Source organism: Mytilus trossulus, chromosome 5, assembly GCF_036588685.1.
Source record: "Mytilus trossulus isolate FHL-02 chromosome 5, PNRI_Mtr1.1.1.hap1, whole genome shotgun sequence".
In the NCBI taxonomy this organism is placed as follows: domain Eukaryota; kingdom Metazoa; phylum Mollusca; class Bivalvia; order Mytilida; family Mytilidae; genus Mytilus; species Mytilus trossulus.
In genome coordinates, this window is record NC_086377.1 from 72,759,426 (window position 1) to 72,781,287 (window position 21,862).

General features: G+C 33.6%; 1 long non-coding RNA gene across 1 annotated transcript; it reads right to left on the minus strand.

Annotated features, from left to right (window-relative positions):
* Positions 1–2,207, minus strand: LOC134717456 (uncharacterized). The gene is made up of 3 exons (XR_010107316.1): positions 2,187–2,207; positions 1,724–1,800; positions 1–49 (listed from the first exon to the last, which is right to left on the minus strand). It is a non-coding gene; the product is annotated as an uncharacterized LOC134717456 (long non-coding RNA).
* Between the last annotated feature and the right edge of the window lie 19,655 nt (positions 2,208–21,862).

The following is a 21,862-nucleotide window of genomic DNA, read 5'->3' on the forward strand; positions in this document are numbered from 1 at the left end:
TGAAGAAGAGGTCTCCATTTAACTTAGGATTCTGTGAAACCATACATATCTGTGAACATAATTGAAATTGTAAATAAAGGCAACAGTAGTATACCGCTGTTCAGAACTCATAAATCCATGGACAAAAAACAAAATCGGGTTAACAAACCAAAACCGAGCGAAACGCATTAAATATAAGAGAACAACGACACAACACCGAAACGGACCAAGCATCAGACAAAACATCACGAGAATAACAAATATAACATGAAAACCAAATACATGAATTTGGGATTTCATTCGCCATTATCTTATGTTTATAAATGACACTTAAATGAGGGGTCTCACACTTGAAATCTTTAAGACATTCATGGGTTTTTACCAAAGATCTTCTTTCTATAATTGACAGATTCTTATTCAATGTACAACACATTTGTTTTCGACTATCTAAAAGTGTAAACTGATACTGTGTATGACGAAAAGATGTACCACAACTCTTATGAAACACCATGAGGTCAGCAGAAGACAAGTGTCCATGTAGATTCATTTTCGTTGGCACCAATTTTCATGGATTGAGAAAAACTCGCATTTTTGAAGTAATTTGATTATGTGGTATTACAAAGTCTACATCTTATTCGCAATTCGTTGAACATTTAAATTTACACGAAATCCACAAAATGGTATCAAACGAATAATAATGAATCCAAAGTAAGATACTATATTCTCTTCAGCGTTTCTAGCATTGATGTGCATACATTTAACAAAGTATGATATCAACACAGCAGGATGAACAACTTTAAAGGAAATAGATATAGGAAGATGTGGTGTGAGTGCCAATGAGACAACTCTCCATCAAAATAACAATTTAAAAAGTAAACCATTATAGGTTAATGTACGGCCTTCAACACAGAGCCTTGACTCACACCGAACAACAAGCTATAAAGGGCCCCAAAATTACTAGTGTAAAACCATTCAAACGGGAAAACCAACGGTCTAATATATATAAACAAAACGAGAAACGAGAAACACGTATTTATTACATAAACAAACGACAACTACTGTACATCAGATTCCTGACTTAGGACAGGTGTAAACATTTGCAGCGGGATTAAACGTTTTAATGTATCCAAACCTTCTCCCTTTTTTCTGAAACAATAGCATAAAGTAAGCTTTATCGGTTGACCAAACAATGTCAAAGTAATTTCCAACTTCAAAATCGGCTATACCCACACATTTGATTTAACAGTCATCTCATGCAACATTCTTAAAAATTCTTTGACGGTTACTCAGCTAACATGTTAATACAAAATGCTTCCCACTACACCAAATCAAATAAAACAGGAAATTTTACTGGCTTAGTACTGTGGATTCATTTCTTTTCGTGGGTACCAATTTTCGTGGATTGAAGAAATCTTACATGTTCGTGGACATTTGATTTCGTGGTCTTGCCGAAATCTACATACAAGCCTTTTGAAAATTTGTCATTCGTTAAACATTTAATTTCGTGGTTCAACTGTTCCCACGAAATCCACAAAAATTGGTATCCAACGAATAATAATGAATCCACAGTAATACCTTTATGTGACGCAAAAGTCATTCGATTATAACTTGTGTGTAGCAAACACAGAGTGTGATGCAATTAGTGACATTTATATCTATGATCCGGTTTATATATCAAGTAAAATACTGTTAAAAAAGTTTCAGCAGTTGTTATCAGAAAAAAAAGGAAAGATTTAAGACTTACCTCACCTGCCTGACAGTTTGCTGTTTGATAGCAATGTGCAGGTTGGTCAACAGAATCACATTTATAACAGGTCACAGCTGTATAAAATCAAAACAAGGATAAAAAAATAAATATGTACAGATACAGAACAGTTATCTATTTATATGTTTTTCACTGAACTAGTGCACACTCTTTTTAGAGGTAAGATGAGGACCACCTCCGGGTGTGGGACATTCTCGCTATGTTTAAGACCCATTTGTGGCTTTCGGCTGTTGTCTGTCGTTTTGTCGGGTTGGTGTCTCATTGACATTTTCCCTTTTTCCATTCTCAATTTTATCTGAATACAAATAAAAACATCCTAAATACCAGATTAAATGTGTATACTCCGTTTCGACTACAAAAGTCTCATCAGTGACGTTGGAATCGTAAAGGTTAAAAGGTCAAATAAAATACAAATTTGAAGAACGAACATATATGTACATACCAAAAGACAGACGGACACAAGTTAATCCGTACAATAGAAATAACAGCATGTTGATAAGACCGTTACAATAAGTTCATCTTATCTTGTAGTTTATGTGTGTATGTATAGTTCATTTAGTCGTACTTGTAAAATCTTATTTAATATAAACATAGAAGTATATACTACTTAAGGTAATACATAAGGATATTTAAAACATGATACACTTAATAATGGTACAATAATAATGCACAGTTGGTAAAATTAATATTAACAATATTCAATAGTAAACCAATATCGTGTAAAATATTCAAGCTTTGAACTGCTCTGTTGTACGTACAATTATTCGAACTGAATAATCGATAAGGTAAATTGAAATTCTTAAACAATTTTTTAAGTCGTTACGAAAGCAAACTCCAAAATAATACATCAAACTATATGTTAAATATCAGGAGGACAACATTAGGAAAATCTTGTAGGTTCAAAATGAAGATATAAAACAATAAAATCACCTGCGTAATCATATTTCGAATTTTCCCACATAAATATTATCATACTTAGTTACGACAACGCATTCCTAGTTACATTTAACTCCAAAAAAACAAAAACACTTAGACAGCTTTGCAATTTCATAAGATGTATTATCAGTAAAATCACTCCTTCTGCTCAACCATAATTTAAACATATTTAAACACGAAAACTATTTCTTTAAACATGGTTATTTACTTGTTTTTTATTCACATATTTTATGCATCTATTTATCTAACTAGTTTCTATTCTTATATTTTTTTTAATTTATTTATTTAACTTTTTTCTATTCTTATATTTTTTTAAATTTATTTATTTAACTTTTTTCTATTTATGTATTTATTTATATTTTGTATGAATGTTTTTAACTTCTCTGTTACCTGTGTACATACATGGTTTTATGAGAAATAAACTTCTTCGTCTGACATTAATCTTCCCGCAGTAACTTTACAATACCCAGTCGTGTCATTTCCGTATATATATATTGTAGAAAGTCACGTGTGATAAATACACCAGAAATACCCATTCAAGTGGATTTTGTCTTTTAGGAATGAATCCAAATCGAGTAACATTTTAATATAAATACAAAATAAATACAATTTAAAATTAAAATGAAAATAATAAGTTCAAATGTTGCTTTATTAAATGCACTTAGGGCCGTTTTATATAGAAATAACGTTGTGTCCACTTGTGTCCGCCTCAAGCCCCCTGTACCAGTCACAAGTTCTGAATTCAGTTTTTATATAGAAATTGCACTGTGTCCAGTTGTGTCCGCCTGTTATACTGTTTGTGGCTAGCACATTCGGATTGAACCTGATACTGGCATACAAACAAACACCATTGAAGGTACATCATTTATTACGTAACCGGAAACTCAGCATATTGTATATATAACAGTACAAAGGGAGACAAGCAGTTCACATACATTGTTTCAACATATAACAGAGTTATCTCTCTTTCTATGGCTGTGAAATATGGGGTATGTTAAATTTGACTCCAAAAAGAAGAGCCATGCATCTTTTTGAAATCTTCAAAGATTAGGAACCTGATAAATTAAATCTTAAATTTTGCAAATATGTACTTGGTGTCTCCAAAAATTGCTCAAATATTGGAGTTATATCAGAGCTAGGAAGATTTCCTTTATATATTAACATAGTAATTCCAATGCTTATGTATTGGCACCGCCTTGAAAACTCGCCCACTGATCTCTTAAGTGATGCTTATATTGAAAGCTCCTCTGATAATGCTGTGTCTAATCAATCGTGGTATGCAAACATAAAGTTTTTTAGTGAAAAACTTGGTTTAAATTTAGCACTTTGTAAAAAACTCAGTAAAAATAAATTCAAAATTTTACTTAGAAAATGTATCAAAACTGATTTTTTAACATATTGGAGCCATCAAAAAGACTTTATTAAAAAAGATGATCACAGTAAATTGAGCAACTACTTTAAATTTAAACATAATTTCACTTTTGAAGAATACTTCAATATTAAAAACAGAGACAAGAGAGTCATACTAACTAGATTTAGAATAAGTAATCATTGTCTCCGCATAGAGAGAGGCCGTTACGAACGAAAAATTGATGACCATGGAAAAAATATTACACTGCCAAGATCAGAGAGAACATGCCAGTTTTGTTCAATGAACTCGGTTGAAGACGAAGAACATTTTTTATTTAAATGTACCCTTTATAATAAGGAAAGAAAAACCTTTCTGGATGAACTCTTTGCAAAATACCCATATCTATCCCAAATATCTGAAAGTAATCTGCTTATTTGGTTTATGTCAAACGATAGCCTTCATTTTAACTCTAAATTATGTGAATTGCTATCCTCATTTTACACATTGAGAAACTAAGTATTTGCTTAACTGAAACTAATTAAACTTATTTCTAGTCTTCACCAGTTCATTGTAACATTATATAAATTGTTCTTTTCTGGGCAGTAAGAGTTATCCTTCGTTCCATATATATACAATGTAGGCAACTGACTCTCCTCATAAAACAAATACTTTTGTATTGGTATTTTTATATGTATGCTATTTTTTTCATTTACATGTTGTACTGTTAAATCAATCATCCTTAATCAGAACGATAGTTGTATGTGTGAGTGTATGCAAGTGGGAGAGAAAGGCTTTTTATTTTTACTTTGTGTGATTAAATGCTTGTTATGAGCCCTATGATTAGGAAATAAAATATCTTTATCTTTATCTTATCTTATCTTATACTCATATACTAAAGCATACATAGCAAACACTACACCTCTTCCTTCTTTTTTTAGATTTGAAAACATCTTGACATTTTTGTTTTACAAATAAAAATTGAACTACCCTATTTCAATTTTGTTTAAACATAAAAATTCAAACAAATAAACAACATTGTCAATAATATGTCAACAACAACAAAAACATTTGTTAAAAATACCTTTATAACATAAATCATATAACTTAATTGTTCATAATGGTACACATATTATTTCAAAACAAACTTTGACGGTAACCTTTTCACTCTGACTGGTCTATCTTTCATACTACAACTTTCATCTTGACTAGAACTTAAACATTTATTTTCATCAAAATTGCAAGATTCATTTAAATTCTCATAATCATCTTTGTGACTTGAAATAATTTCAGACTCTGTATTAACTACATTTTTGTTTGCATCAGATTGTGAGCAAGATAAATCATTATTCTCTCTCAAAAAATTTCTTCAAATGTGTCACATTTCTCCTGTATTGAACACCCTGGTCAGATTCAACCAATACACTATTACCAATTTTCTCAACCACTTTAAAAGGGGATGGAACAAAAGGTGTAGACATTTTATTTCCATGGTCTTGTCTGACTAGAACTTGATCGTTGACACGAATATCACTCTCGCACGCACCACTACGCTTATCCGCATATAATTTTCCTTTTTTCTTTTGTTCGGCGTCTCGGTCGCGTACTTCAAAGTCATTAATATTATAATCAATCAACTCATGTAACTTTGTTCTGATTTTTCGACCAAAAAGTAATTCGGACGGACTTACTCCTGTTGTAGAATGAGCAGTACTACGGTACATAATTAGAAATTTATTCAATTCTAATTTCCAGTCGCGACCTTCGGCTTGCGCAATTTTGACACGCTTCATTATCGAACGTTTTTGGCGCTCTACTTCGCCGTTAGCCTGTGGCCATAACGGAGTTGTTCTATGATGGACTATACCATGTTCGGACATAAAGTTCTAAAAATGTTGACTCACAAACTGGGGTCCATTATCGGTGTGAATTGATAACGGCAACCCATGAGTCAAGCAAAATTTTGAAATCAACGACGTAATATTTTCCGATGAAATATTCTTAGTAACAGAGACTTCAAAATAGCAGCTGTAATAATCAACTAATACAAACATATAATGATTGCTCGGTAACGGTCCTAATAGATCAGCAGTTAAGTGTTGCCATGGGGCAGAGGGCAACTATGTACGCTTTAACGGTTCGGGTTTACTAGGTTGACTAACCAATTGACAACCGTAACAGCTTCGACAAAACTTCTCAATACTTTTGTCTATCCCTGGCCACCAGACCTTACTTCGTAAACGCGTTTTCATGACAACAATGCCAGGGTGACCTTCATGGGCAAGCTGAAGTACCTGTTCCCGTAAACTAATAGGTATCACGATACGAGTACCCCGAAGTACTAATTGACCAATAGCGCATAGTTCACGTCGAATCGGTAGATATTCTTTTAACTCGATACGGTGCCACTGACTGTGAAGAAGACATTCTCGGACAGCCTTTAATTCAGGATCATTCTCCGAAGCTCTGTCGATTTCTCGTGTTGTCATCGCAACCGGTGTTGATTCTTGAGCTACAAATTTAACGTATTTCTCCGTTACATTTTCCCGATTGTCACGTGTTATTCCTTCTTTGATCAAACGTGATAGCGAGTCGGCTATATTTTTCGGTCCGGGAATATACCGTACAGTATATGTATATGGTTGCATACGGAGAACCCAGCGCTCAATTCGAGCACATACTTTCGACTTTGTAGAGTAAATACACTCAAGCGGTTTATGATCCGTTAAGAGCTCGAACTGGCTTCCATAGATATAAACATGAAACCTTTCACACGCCCATACCAAGGCTAGAGCCTCCTTTTCGGTCTGCGAATATCTGCGTTCCGTATCGCTTAAACTCCTACTCGCGTAAGAAATAATGCGCATCTCACCGTTTTGTTCTTGTATGAGCACGGCTCCAAGTCCAACTGGACTAGCATCTGCGATTACCTTAGTCAGTGCCGACTTGTCCTAATAACCTAAAGTTTCAGCATTGGCAAGAAGACGTTTTAGCTCATCGAACGACCTTTGTTCATCTTTACCCCATGTGCACGTTGCATCTTTACGAGTAAGTGCACGCAGCGGAGCTGAAATAGTAGCTAAGTCAGAAATAAATCTAGCACTATAATTAACAAGACCTAAGAAACTACGAACTTCTGCTGAAGTTCTTGGCTCACGTGCTTCAACGACAGCTTTGACTTTGACATCTGCTGGCCCAAACCCCGACCAGACAAAACATGACCCATGAACACTATTTTGGACATATTAAATTCACACTTATCATTGTTTAAAGTAATACCTTTGTCTCGCAGTATCCTAACAACATTTTCAAGACATTTATCATGTTCAACCTGGTTACTAGCATGTACAATAATATCATCCATAATGTTATGAACACCCTCACAACCCTGAAGGACTTGTTGCATGATATTTTGATATAATTCAGGGGCACAACTAATACCAAACATAAGGCGCTTATACCTAAACAACCCTTTATGAGTTACAAAAGTAGTTATTTCCCTAGACTCTGGTTTTAACTCAATTTGGTGATAGGCCCAAGTAACATCAAGCTTACTAAACACTTTACTAGAGTTCTGACTTCATATCTTGCAATAGTTCATCTATTGTTGGAATCGGATGTCGTAAACATAAATCATATAACTTGTAATTGTTCATAATGGTACACATATTATTTCAAAACAAAATTTGAAGAATAATATAGCCTTCTTAGTGGGTTTATATGAACATTAAGATTGATTTAAACATGTTTTATAGGCCATTTCTATGATTGACAGTCCGTATTTTCCTATCCGTACCGTTCATAGGTCCATAAATTATTGTAATGTTTATCAACAAAGATTTTGCGCTCGATCTTTTCAATAGACCACTTTCGAGTTCATCCGTCACCGGCAAAAACTCGTCAATTATACACGCCTTTATGAGGTCATTCACCAGATAGAGGGACTCGCCTGTATCCCTGCACTATTTACGTTCATCAAGCGTCTTAGTGATCGTCTTTCTGCAGGATAAACTAGAAATAATGGTTGCTCTGTAGGTACTTACTGACATTTCCCTAATGACAGCAGTGTTGATTGTCAATTTTGAGAATTCAATTTGCCGAATAATTCGTACAATATAGAATTATAGTTTTCCAACCACTCGCTCAACATTGGAAGGAAGTGACGACGTCCCTAAACGCACAAATGACGATGATAAAGGCGCGTATAATTGACGAGTTTTTTCCGGTGACGGATGAACTCGAAAGTGGTCTATTCAATTTTATGGAAAAACGAGCAGGAAGGCATATGATTTTTTTTTGGACCGCTTGATAGATATAAACCTATGGATTCAGGAAAGGTGTCACTGTAATTCATTGAAATTTTCCTTCAGACCAAATTTTAGACACTTTTGTGACATGTTCACCCCCCTTTTATGCTATATTTTGTATCTAAGAAATGCAGATTGTTGCCATGGTTACACCAAAAAGGGATTATATTTCACCCTTATGACCATTAGAAATCAAATCTATGGAAGATTTTCTTTCTACAAGTATATACATGCATAACACACATATAAAGCCTTCTTTGTTCTTCAGGAGGGGAAAGAGGGTGTTTAAAAATTATGAGTGTCAATTTTAAGTTTTTTTTCCTAACTGTGTATTGCTACCATTAGCTTAAGATATGGGATGATGCAAATGCGTATTCTTTTCCTGAGTATCAGTGAGATGCTTTCTATTAACTATTTCGTGCGCTAAGATACTACTTGCATGCAATACTATTAAATTCACTTGTGAAAGCTTATTTTCGTTTTTGTTATCTAAATTCAGGACACGGCAGAAAGAGCTTCACATTTGACTTTCAAGCACGGTCATCATTTCTAACGGTATTCTGACCTCGATTTGTTTCTCTTTTGTTTCTTTTTTGAGTCACTGTCCTATTATAAACTTTGACCTTTTCGAAAAGCTAAGGATTGTCTACCCAAGGAATACTTAGAAGATTCCTTAACTTTGTAATGTATTTAGCCTTTTAACGTTTTCATTCGAGCGTCACTGATGATGTTTTTTTTTAATCTACTGATCTCGTGTCTGGCGTACATCATTTCAATTCTGGTATCTATTTATATCTACATACCTTTTTATATAAAGTGGTTATTTTTGAAAGTGTGTACAGGTATTCATAAACTTCTGAATTAAGAAATTCTTCGGCAAAACTAAGTTTCCCTGTAAAATGTTGGAATTGATTTCAGTAAAATCAGCAATCCTTAAAATTTGCGATGTTTTATTGGACTAAAATAAGTTTCTTCATAAGAGGTCCCAATCAATTGCATGCCACAGGTTTCACCGCATACAACATCTACCATGAGTAAAGACAGCTTCAAATACGAGTTGAGAATATAAAGGCATTCATGTAGGAAACAAAATATAAAGATATGATAGTTAAAAATAAAGGCAGGGGCTATTCGTCCGGCTAGCCGGACAAATAGTCAAAAATGTCTATTCATCTGGCAAGCCGGACATATAGCATTTTAACGTTTTTTCGCTATTTGTCAGGCCAAAAATATAATGATGAAGATATAACATCGTGTTTTGAAGGAGATAAATAGAGCATGAGTAGTTGTAAAATATATTGTCTAACTTCGTTTTATTATAAAAATATAAACTATACATTTGATTCAGATTTGTTTTATTCTAAAGGAATTTGGGGATGGGAGCAAACATGATTCTCTCTTTTGTTGTTCTGCCTATGAATTTCATGTAAGGTAAATAGTCGGGCCTATTAATGATTATTGGCTTCATTAGATATCTGTGATTCGAAAAGATCCTGAATTTATTGTTTCTGTGAAGTTTGGTTAAAGTAAGGTCCTCAAATGATATATGCACAATTCTTTATTTAAATTGTTCGGCGATTTTTAATTCATAGGAAATTAGAGAAAAGGGTAGACACGTGTACTCTTTCCCCAAAAGTAGGATTGTGTATTCGATAGATTTTTTTTAGAAAAAAAATGTATATTAGATACAACAGAAAAAAGGGGGAATACCCCAACCCTGGTGTCATATTGAAATCCCAATCCAGGCATATCCGCAGTGCATGTTCATAGATCTCCGTTGTAGTATAACTTAAAAATAATGCATCCAAGCAAATTTGATATAGTATTTTTTCCGAATGCGTTTTGCCTCCATATGAAATGGGGGTAAATCATCAATTTCACTTTAATTTCAGGCTTATTCCTCACAGTTAACATGTATACTCTTTTGTTCTGAAATAGAAATTTGTTTAAAGCAATCACATTCTTTCTTGTTTTCTTTATAACATCTTTAATTATAAATCACGATCTCCGAGTCCCAAAACGTCCATTTTATACGCGCGTTTGTTATCCGACACCTCATCCGGGACACTTTCCGCGTCACATGACACTTTTGTTGATATTGAAGATTTGCGCATCCGCAGAAGGATGGCCGGACGAATAGATATTTTAAACTACGAATAGACACTCCGTAAAATAAATGCATCCATAATTCCACATTATAAAGCAAATAGAGTAGGTTTGTGCAATTTGCATAAGTCATCCGGTTAGTAGAAATTAAGATTTGCCAAAGGGTTATAATCGGAAAAATTATGTACATTCCCAAGTAATAAATAAAATAGTCGAGCTTTAAAATAACTATTCAAATAGAAGCTGTAAATATATACTTTCAACTGGCTTCTTATATTCACAGTCAATTATTTCAATTCAAAAGCAAACACAAATTCAGCAACAATCTTTTGGTGACCCGGCAGTCAGCGGTCTTAGGTTCATGTATTGCTTTTCTTTTTTTAAAGAAAGCAACTTGTTTTTATATATAGATATAAGATTGTGTTCAGATCAAGTAACAAGAAAATAACTGAAAATTATCGAAGCCTTAACCGGGAGATAATTGATCATAATTTCTTAGCAAACAGAGGATTTGACGTATCATGCGGAAGTGAAAATTTCTGCATTTACCACACAGGGCTGAGGCACTCGTCTCCCAACAAGAAGAGTGAACATGACTGCATTCATGTGTTCGCATACACGTTGAACTTGTAAAAAACAAATATACTATTCTACAAAAAAACCTTGCCAATTGACTTTCTGAACTGAACTACATGTGTCACAAAGTTGACGAAGGAAAATGTGACTCTTTGTACTGAATTACATGCATGTGTGATAGATCCGTGTTTTATTCGCTTGGCTTCATAATAATTAATAACTATATACATGTATCTGATCTAATTTTCTATTCTATAAACTACATCTATACATTTACGCTACAAATCTACAACTTTCAGTTTATGGCTTCACGTGCTGTTCTCATCTCAGGCTTAAGTCATGAATATTTATTAGCTATGTAGGCGAAAGGCCATGATTTGTATAGTCTATAGTCACTATACAAATCCTTGGTAGGCGTGTCAAAATCGTATCATACGCGATAATGACCAGCCAGTGCACACTGTAATGATTTCATTAACCAGTATCAAACAGATAGATATGAGGTGAATCAGTTTGTAGGCACGACACCCCTCCCCAATTCCAGACCCTCACTGAGGTGAATCAGTTTGTAGATACGACACCCCTCCCCCCAATTCCAGACCCTCACTGAGGTGACAAAGGAAAAGATCCTCCTGTTGGGGTAATAGTAGCATTCAGTCAATTTATTCATTGGCAAATTTATGTGAATCAATTTGCTCCATTTGACCATTTTTTTTATAGACACTGGCATTCATGATTAAACAACGAAAGTTGGTCAAAATCATTTTAAGACAACTCGGACCAGTTTTTAAGACAATTAAATAAAAAAAATGTTCGGACGTTTTTATACTAAAAATCTATATATACCGTGAAAAATTATTTATTATTTATTTGGCGATCAAACGGGAGGCCGCGTCTTGCATCCTCTACGCCCCCTTTTTTCCCTTAGAATCAACCACTGAGAAGCGTTCTTAAATGGGCCCAATTAGTGTTTCACATTGTTCCGAGGTGTCTTTGAAATTGTTTAGAATCGACCTTAAATGGGCCCAATCAGTTTTTCAAACTGGTCAGATCTTTCAATCTAATCCGAGTTTCTTTAAAACTGGTCCGAGTTTTCCTGGTCCGACTTGTCCCAATCCCGTCATTCAGTGTCTCGTTTTGGTTTTGACAAAGCTTCCTGTTCTACAAACAATTCTTTTTAACCAAGAAGACGTCATTTCAATGACTTTAAAGGGTAAGTTTTAAATATTTCTGTTAAATTTGACTAACGTAAAGAAATTACATAGGCTCTACTCATTTTATCTCATTTTAAAAATATTATTTACATTTTGAACACAGCAAAAGGTCGATGGACACATTTCCGGGTTTCCATATCTCTTCTTTGCATTTGGACGAAACTTTCTAAATGATGACTGAGAAGAAATTTTCAATTGAACATTTAACTGAGTATTTTTATTTTCTTCAAGGTTAAAGTATTTATGAAACCAAATTTGAAAGTTAAAAGACAGTAAAACTTGGTGCGTTGCATTTGAACTGTTGAAGAGTTTTTAGCCACCAGGCGGCGCTGATGTTTGTCACTTTAGGGCATTTAATAGTGTCGGTTTTGATAGATTTTGTCCTAACCGATTCCTCGTTATAACCTTAGAGGTATTTTGCCAAGGCTTTTGTGGGGCATCCGGGGTGACCCTCTCCCATTCAAAACACACAGATATTAAAAAAGGATATTTGATACATAAAAAAATATACTTTGAGGACTGAGCGAATCAGGTGAGTGTGTGAGTTCGTATGTTTTATTTGATTGCATTGTATTTATGTTTTGGGAAGGTTAACTTTCTGGTAATAAGACCCGTCACGGCCTGGCTGGGGGATTGGGTAGGCAAATGCTCACATTAATCTGTACCGATACAGGCTCCAAATGTCCTCCTTTATACGCCATAACTATGGTGGTGCTCCTATTTAAAAGAGGCTCATACGGAGACAAGAAGAAGACAAGTATTTTTTTTTTACAAAAGCTTGTCGTGAACCTTTCATTTAGACTTTTATATATGCATTTAGAATCAAAATTGTGCATACAATATAAACAGGTCAGTACTTGCCATTAATTGGTGGATTGTAACTCAATTCAGGTATACTTCTCTTCTACTATGGAAATTATGACCCCCTTCAACACGTTGAATTTTAGGTCACTTGTACTGTGCATTGCTTTGTGAAGACATATATACAGTGAAATATACAAATTTGTGATAATAAACAAAACAAACATTTTTTACATAGTGGTAGTGCATATTTTTAATTTATTATTTTTAAAATATTAAGATAAAACTATTTAGGCCTAAAAAAAATAATGTTGTGTTTCCGATCACCCCCTTGAAATTTTTAAGGGACGGTAGGTAGGGATTTTTTTTATTTTTTTTAATATTATGCTTCATTGCTGTCTCGGTTTTGTTTAAAGGCATGGGCACTTTGTTCATTGCTTAAGACCATTTGACAATTTTCTAGATTATTGTGTGAGTTTTTATCAGCAATATTCATTCATTTTCTTTTGTATTTTATATATTATATGATAACTTGTATAGTAGTTTACCCCCTTTTAAAATACCCCTGAAATAAAAACTAAGTCCAAACCTAAAAAAAATTGGACAGCTCTTCCCCTTTGAAATAAGCTTTTTAAACCCAATTCCCCTATTTCAGGACCAAAAATTTTGGATTGTCAGATTTGTAACATTTGGGGTTAACTTTAAAAAACAATAACTCCTACTCATTATTGATCATGACATGACCAATGTGAACTCTAGAAATTGGACTTGGTGTGATCTGTATTAATGTTAGATATTGAAGGGCATTTATATATGGTTAAAGATTTTTATAAATGAATCATTTATTTTTGGATATTTTATGAAAAGAGTATTTACACTTAATTATTATATTTTCTCACTTTCAACACTTGTGTCCAGCAAATAACCTGAACAGGGCCCCATTACTGGTTTGCATATATATACGAAACTAACGACGTTTTACTTCACTGTCAAACTGCATAACAAAGGCAATTCATTACATATCTACTGTTAAAATAATTATAAACTGTGAAGTATTGTTAAAAGCTTATTTTAATCAAAGCATAGCAATGTACAGTGTACATATTATGTCATAGAAACAAATCTATTTTTAGAACAGTTTATTTTCGTATCCCAGGTAAAGGAAAGTAACTAGAAAACAAAATGTGTTTATAATCTTTATTAAAATTAACAAAATAAAATAACACATGACACTAGACAAATAATTTTTATTAAAATAAATCAACATTCAGTATGTTGTATGTGGATTACAGACGTTAATTGTTTTCTTTTGGGGCGATAAAAAGATCGAGGGACTTAGATTTTTTTATTTTCTTTCTGAAAAAACGGTCGGTAGGTATAAATTTATTTTTTTCCCACATCAGCTTTAAAAACTTTTGAGTCGGGGGTCTGAAGGACGGTCGGTCGGGTGACCGGAAATACAAATTTTTTTTTTTAGGCCTTACACATGATGAATTTATGGGCTGTAGGTGTAGTTTGAGACGGCTACTTTGAACGACTCTATAGAGTCGCTCATAACAATACTCAGGGGAAGGCTGTTCCAGATTTTAATTGTGCGTTGGAAAAATGATTGTTGTCTTATTTGTGTTCTGCAGGATGGAATTTGGTATGAGAGTGTGTGCATGTTCCTGGACTGTCTGAGCGGTTGAATTAATCTGTCTGTTTTTGTGATTGCAATGAGATGATATGTAATTTTATAGAACATGACCAGGCGTGCATCTGTTTTTCTGTTAGCAAAGTCTCTCCATTTCAAATGATCTAGCATGTCACTAACGCTTGAGGTGTTTCTGTGTCGGTTAGTGACATATCTAGCAGCCCTTCTTTGTACCTTTTCTATTTTGTTAATATCCTCAGTAAAGTAAGGGTCCCAAACTGAACAGTCAAGGGTCTAACTTAAATAAGTTATTAGAGAAAAATAAAAGACATGTTGTTATTGTGGGCTAAAATATCAAAAAACTGTAATATCATATGTATGTTACATGTTTCAAAGGGAAAATATACAACCTTTATTTTGTTAAATTTTTCACTATTTCTATTGATATTATAATTTTCTTTATGTATACTAATCTTTGCCAAGATATAATGACTCATAGTTTACCTATCATGCATAGCACACCTATGTTATTAATGTATATATTAATGTTAAGATAATCTACCATTTGACATATAATCATGGTAGTGACCACTTTAAAAAATGTATATGATGACAGTCATGTAATTGATTCTGACTCTTCATGCTGCAAATTGTTAGAGAAACCTAAAAACTAATGTAACCCTCCTTTTCCTAATGATAAATTCTGAGTTTTCATCTATTAAATCTTATTTTTGTTCTGTAGTCTATTCCTGTCCATTTCAACTAACAAATTTTAAAGTTAGAACTGATGCAGACTTAAGGAAACCAATTGTGGATATCCGTCAGTTGGTGGATTATACCTCAATTGAGGTATAATCCACATTTTTCAAAACACAGCAGAGGAAGTCAGAAGCAATTACATGTTTCATGCATGTCACTAATGCAGCCTTCACGATTAACTTTAGAGGCGTCCACAAGCCTGAAGCTCAATTTAATTTTTTTTTTAGTTGGATTCTGTTGGCTTGTATGCTTGTAGAGAATAATTTTACAAGTCTGAAAGCAATTTCAATTACCAGCCAATGCCGTAGGACTTGTGGTTAAGCGTGAAGACTGCTAATAAGAACTCATCAAAGCTTAAGATGGTATATATATGAAAAAAGATGCTCAAATATCTCTTTAAAATTTGTTTATGATAAAAACTGCATTATACCTCAATTGGTCTATCGCACTATATGTCAAATGGTGGATTATACCTCAATTGGTCTATCGCACTATATGTCAAATGGTGGATTATACCTCAATTGGTCTATCGCACTATATGTCAAATGGTGGATTATACCTCAATTGGTCTATCGCACTATACATGCTATATATGTCAAATGGTGGATTATACCTCAATTGGTCTATCGCACTATATGTCAAATGGTGGATTATACCTCAATTGAGGTATAATCCATCAATTAATGTTTTTTCTGACCTTAGGCCTTTTTTTTTTAATTAGTTGGTTTACGGACAACTAGTGTCAAAGGTTAGGGTCGGAGGAGGTAAAAAAAATAAAAATAAAATAGCAATCTTAGATTTTTTTTTTGTTCACGTATAACTGTTCTGAAAAATTTGAGTCGGAGGAAAAAAAAAAAAAAAATGCTGTTCATTCATGACATTACAGGGGTTGAGGAGGAGAAATAGTTTAGCTCTTATCTTGATATGCTTTGCATTTGATGGATGGATGGTCAATTGTTGTTTAATGTCTAGTGGCTAATCAGATGCATAATTAGGATGAGAATATGATAATGAGAAATGAAATGCTAAACTGACACACTGAGCCAGAATTTAAATGTGCTAGCTCACAAGGTAACAGTTCCCCCAAAGATATGTTACCTTACCCAAACACATTATTCTGACTCCTTTAATAATTGCAATTGCAGCGTGCTTGGCGAAGAAGCAGCAGATACCAATTTTTAAGTCTTTGATTTGACCGGGTCAAGGTTCAAACCCAAGATCTCTCACTCTCCAGGTGAACACAATACCATCACATTTAAGGTGCACGTGGTCTTCACGTATGAATATATGTGCATGTTTGACCCAAAAATCTTTTGAGGACAATATACTTGACATAAACAAATTTCTTTGGTTTATGAAATGTTTGATAATCAACTGTGTTCATGATCCTATCATGCTGATGAAGAAATAGCAATGTACCAAAGTTTTACTAAAACACATATTTTGTACAGACAAGAAATTTGTTAGCATCTAAATTATGCATGCATCCCGTTCGCTGAAAAGTGGAAATGGTGGCAAAGAAATAAAAAGTTGAGATCAATGTTTTATTTTCAACAATTTGGTGGCGAAACTGTTTGTACCTTGACAATGGCAACATTTTCATCAGCCATATTGTCAAATATGGCATCGCCGATTGTTTGCTTAGGTTTGCATTTGATAAAAGTGCTCTCAGTACGTTGACCATCAAACAGTCAGAGCTCAGACATAAACAAGTCAAGTTTTGTTTTTGACTTGAAGAAGTCAAAACATGTATTTATTATAAAAATTTGTTTTCAATTTTAGACTTATCTAAGTCAGAAAATGACAGACTTGTTTAGGTCTATTTATGTTGATGAAAATACTTAATTTTACTTGGTGGCCAAAGTACACCACCTATGACAGCAAAAACCTGTCTGAGAGTTCACAAGTACTTGAGCTATCTATATTTAATTATCTAATTGAACATCCTTACGAAACACAGATTTTTTACCTCATTAAGTGTGGTTCCAGGTGGTTGCATTGTAAGGTTAACTAACATTATCTCCGATTTTTTAGACTCTCATTCATATTTTTCTTTAGAAGACAAAGCATTGTCTTTCAATGTTGTCATTATTTGATTTAGACGCATGAACTTTTTATAAATATGCGTGGGTCTTGAAGTTAACCAATTTTGATAACTTATCGACTTGTAGGAGTCGATATTTGCAACATTTTGATTCTGGTCAATTATTTCTTGCTTAACAATATTTTACTTATTAAAGTCGTATTTTGTCTTGCATTAAAGGGAGATAAATCCTAAACTTACAAATTTAGACCTCTATGAGTCAAAAGCAGATTTAGACTTATTTATGTCTGAGCTCTGACTGTCAAAGTTAATATTCAACTGAAAGTAGATGAAGCCGTCAGACTCCATGGTCCTCCCTCGTTGGGTTTTTGAATTCGTCTGCTTCATTTCGAAGCTTTTCAAAATACGCCGTTCACTACAAACGCTTTATTGACACAGACAAAACGTTTTGGAACGCCTCGGATTTTTTTATTCACAGCACTCGAAAAATCGGGTCGGCGGAATAAAAAACAACACGAAATCAAAATTTTAATTTTATTTCACTTTTAAACAAAATCGGGTCGGCGGATCCGTAAACCAACTAATTAAAAAAAAAAGGCCTTATGGATTAGAAAATTTAAAAACAGTTATTCACTGATTATTTATATTTATTTATTCAGGATAAAAGACATGAATTTGACAGACACAATAAATTAAAATGACATATAGACATATACATGATATATACATATATATATAGCACTAGACATAAGCATGATAAGTTCATGAAGTTTGGTTCCTTTTCCACAGGTACGAGACCATATTAAAAAAATATAAATGTATGAACATGATGAACATGATCACAAATGGATCAGAAGTCCTTCCTTTCATAAATTTGTAATCATATATCCAAAGAAGGTTGCAATACAATAGTACATGTAACATGATTAAAGTATTTGATTAAGTATACAAAAACCAAGAATACTTACGGAAGAATGGACGGACAGACAGACGGATAGAGAGATAAATAACTATTTACCACTACTTCGTAGATCATGTAGATTGGAGCTATAAAACAAGGTAGCATTCTTATCACATGCTTATATTATTTTGAGTTCATATTTACAAAAAAGACAAAGCGTAAGTTTGCATATTATATACATGATATATACAATTACAGCTTTGCATCAAGGGGTTCGATCATACAAATTAAGTCAATGCATAATTTGCATGCGATGTAGTACAGAGATAGATATAGGAAGATGTGGTGTGAGTGCCCATATTCAGATTTTTACAGTGTAGTGTACTACTATTGGGACAAATAATATGAAAATTATAGAAACTTCTACCAGCTCTAACTCCAAATATTGACAATTCTGTGTTAAGGGGGTCTAAAATTCAGTTTGACAGCTTCAGACATACTAATTTTTGACCTTTTTTAACTGGACCAAATCACTACTTAACCTAAAGATTCAGCACCCAAATTTTTTTATCATGTAATTTCATCCCCTTACTTAATATTTCATGCATAAAATATCTAGAAATAAATTAGGAAAGGGTATGAAAAAAATTGGCAAGTTATACACTGTTCACACTACATGCACTAGGGACTATATATTGTGGACAACGAAAATCGAAGGACGATAACTGTGTCCTCAGACCTCATAGGATAGAAGGACTTGACCAATTTTAATAAAACGTTGCATGACCTAAGCTTACAGAATTATAAGATAGTTGGCCAAATTTCATGGCCATAGGAGATATATTATAGAAACTATGGCCATTTTAATATTGAAATTTGGATGTTTAATTTTGACATTTAAATCAAATAATTTGTCAAGATTTGGGCTTAAAAAATTAAAATATTGCAAAAGTGAAAAAATTTGCTTTTTAAATGCTCCTATATATATAATATATTAAGTATTAAAAACAACTTAACACTCATCAGATCTATTAGAGATTTTCAAATTAAGGGAAGCCTTACATAAACATGCAATTTTTTCACCCAATTTCAAGTTTTTTGAAGTTTTTTTACCATAAATTATTCTTCCATATATATTAAATGTACTTTAAATGTAAAGAAAAGTTACAAAAAGCATACCACATGAGTATAAAATGGTCTTCGGCCATTTGAGATTGAAAATTATTTAGAGTCGATTTAGGCCGTAGCACATACATGACATATTTACATATAAAAATGCATACAGAAGCTTTTGAGAAGTGGAAATTTGTTACTTTTTGTTCATTTCTATGCTAAGATGTTATAATACAAGAAGTCTTATTGCAAAAAAACTCTTGCATTCAACTTTTTTTCAAGACAGCATGGTCTGATGCACAGTTTTTTCACTTTTCAAGGAAAACTTGCATGCAGTTTTAGTCTCAATTTATTGGCATATATTTGAGGCACTAACTATTCTAAAGAAGACAATGACGATGGTATATGAAATGAATAAGGTTTACTGATCATTGTAAAGTGCTTTTTAGCTCACCTGGCCCAAAGGACCAAGTGAGCTTTTCTCATCACTTTGCGTCTGGCGTCCGTTGTGGTCCGTCATCGTTAATTTTTACAAAAATCTTCTCCTCTGAAACGCAGCTGGGCCAAATTACACCAAAATTGGCCACAATCATAATTGGGGTATATAGTTTTAAAAAATGTGTCCGGTGACCCGGCCAACCAACCAAGATGGCTGCCATGGCTAAAAATAGGGGTAAAATTGTTTATTAGGTTAAGATGAATTTGCCCTGAAATTTTCAGATGAATCGGACAACCCGTTGTTGGGTTACTGCCCCTGAATTGGTAGTTTTAAGGAAATTTTGCCGTTTTTGGTTATTATCTTGAAATTTATTATAGATAGAGATAAACTGTAAACAGCAATAATGTTCAGCAAAGTAAGATCTACAAAAAAGTCAACATGACCAAAATGGTCAGTTGACCCCTTACAGAGTAATTGCCCTTTATACATGTTATAGTCAATTTTTTACAATTTTTGGTAAATTTTTGTAACCTTTTACAAAAGTCTTCTCCTCTGAAACTACAAAGACAAATTTAACCAAACTTGTCCACAATCATCATTTGGGTATCTAGTTTAAAAAATGTGTCCAGTGACCCCGCCCACGAACCAAGATGGCTGAAATAATACATGCATGTAATCAGTTTTTGTCCAGGCTATGACTTTTGTTGCAGAAAGCTCGACATAGGGATAGTGATCCAGCGGTGGTGGCAGCGGCAGCATCGTGACAGACTTCTTAAAAGCCCAATATTTCAGAAGGTAGAAGACCTGGATCCTTCATACTTCGTACTTTGGATATAGATGCCTTATGTTATGAAGTTTCTGTGACTGTCTGTCATATGTCCATTGTCCTTGACCTCATTTTCATGGTTCAGTGACTACTTGAAAAAAAAAATGAAGATTATTAGTATTCTTTATTTCTCTCTTATTTTGAGTAATTGGATAAAATTGAGAATGGAAATGGGGAATGTGTCAAAGAGACAACAACCCGACCAAAATAAAAAAACACAACAGCAGAAGGTCACCAACAGGTCTTCAATGTAGCGAGAAATTCCCGCACCTGGAGGCGTCCTTCAGCTGGCCCCTAAACAAATATATACTAGTTCAGTGATAATGAACGCCATACTAATTTCCAAATTGTACACAAGAAACTAAAATTTAAATAATACAAGACTAACAAAGGCCAGAGGCTCCTGACTTGGGACAGGCGCAAAAATGCGGCGGGGTTAAACATGTTTGTGAGATCTCAACCCTCCCCCTATACCTCTAACCAGTGTAGAAAAGTAAAAGCATAACAATACCCACATTAAAATTCAGTTCAAGAGAAGTCCGAGTCTGATGTCAGAAGATGTAACCAAAGAAAATAAACAAAATGACAATAATACATAAATAACAACAGACTACTAGCAGTTAACTGACATGCCAGCTCCAGACTTCAATTAAACTGACTGAAAGATTATGATTTCATCATATGAACATCAGGCACAATCCTTCCCGTAAGGGGTTTAGTATCATACCATCATAACATATATGAGAAGAACATAACCCGTGTCATGCCAACAACTGTTTTTAGAATAAATGTGTTTAGTTCCGACGCAAAGACCTTATCAGTGACTCAATATTAACGCCAAAATATGCAATCTTTAATGACTTGACAACAGTATCGTAATTATATCCCTTCTTAATAAGTCTATTCAAAGGTTTTGTAAGTTTATGAGGTGAATACTGACACCTTTGTGCTTTATAAAGAATATTTCCATAAAAAATTGGATGTGAAATACCTGAACGTATAAAAAGTCTGCATGTTGAGCTATATTTACGAATGATGTCTTTATACCGATGATAAAATTTAGTAAATGTTTTGACTAGTTTGTGATATCGATAACTATATTTGGTATGTGCTTA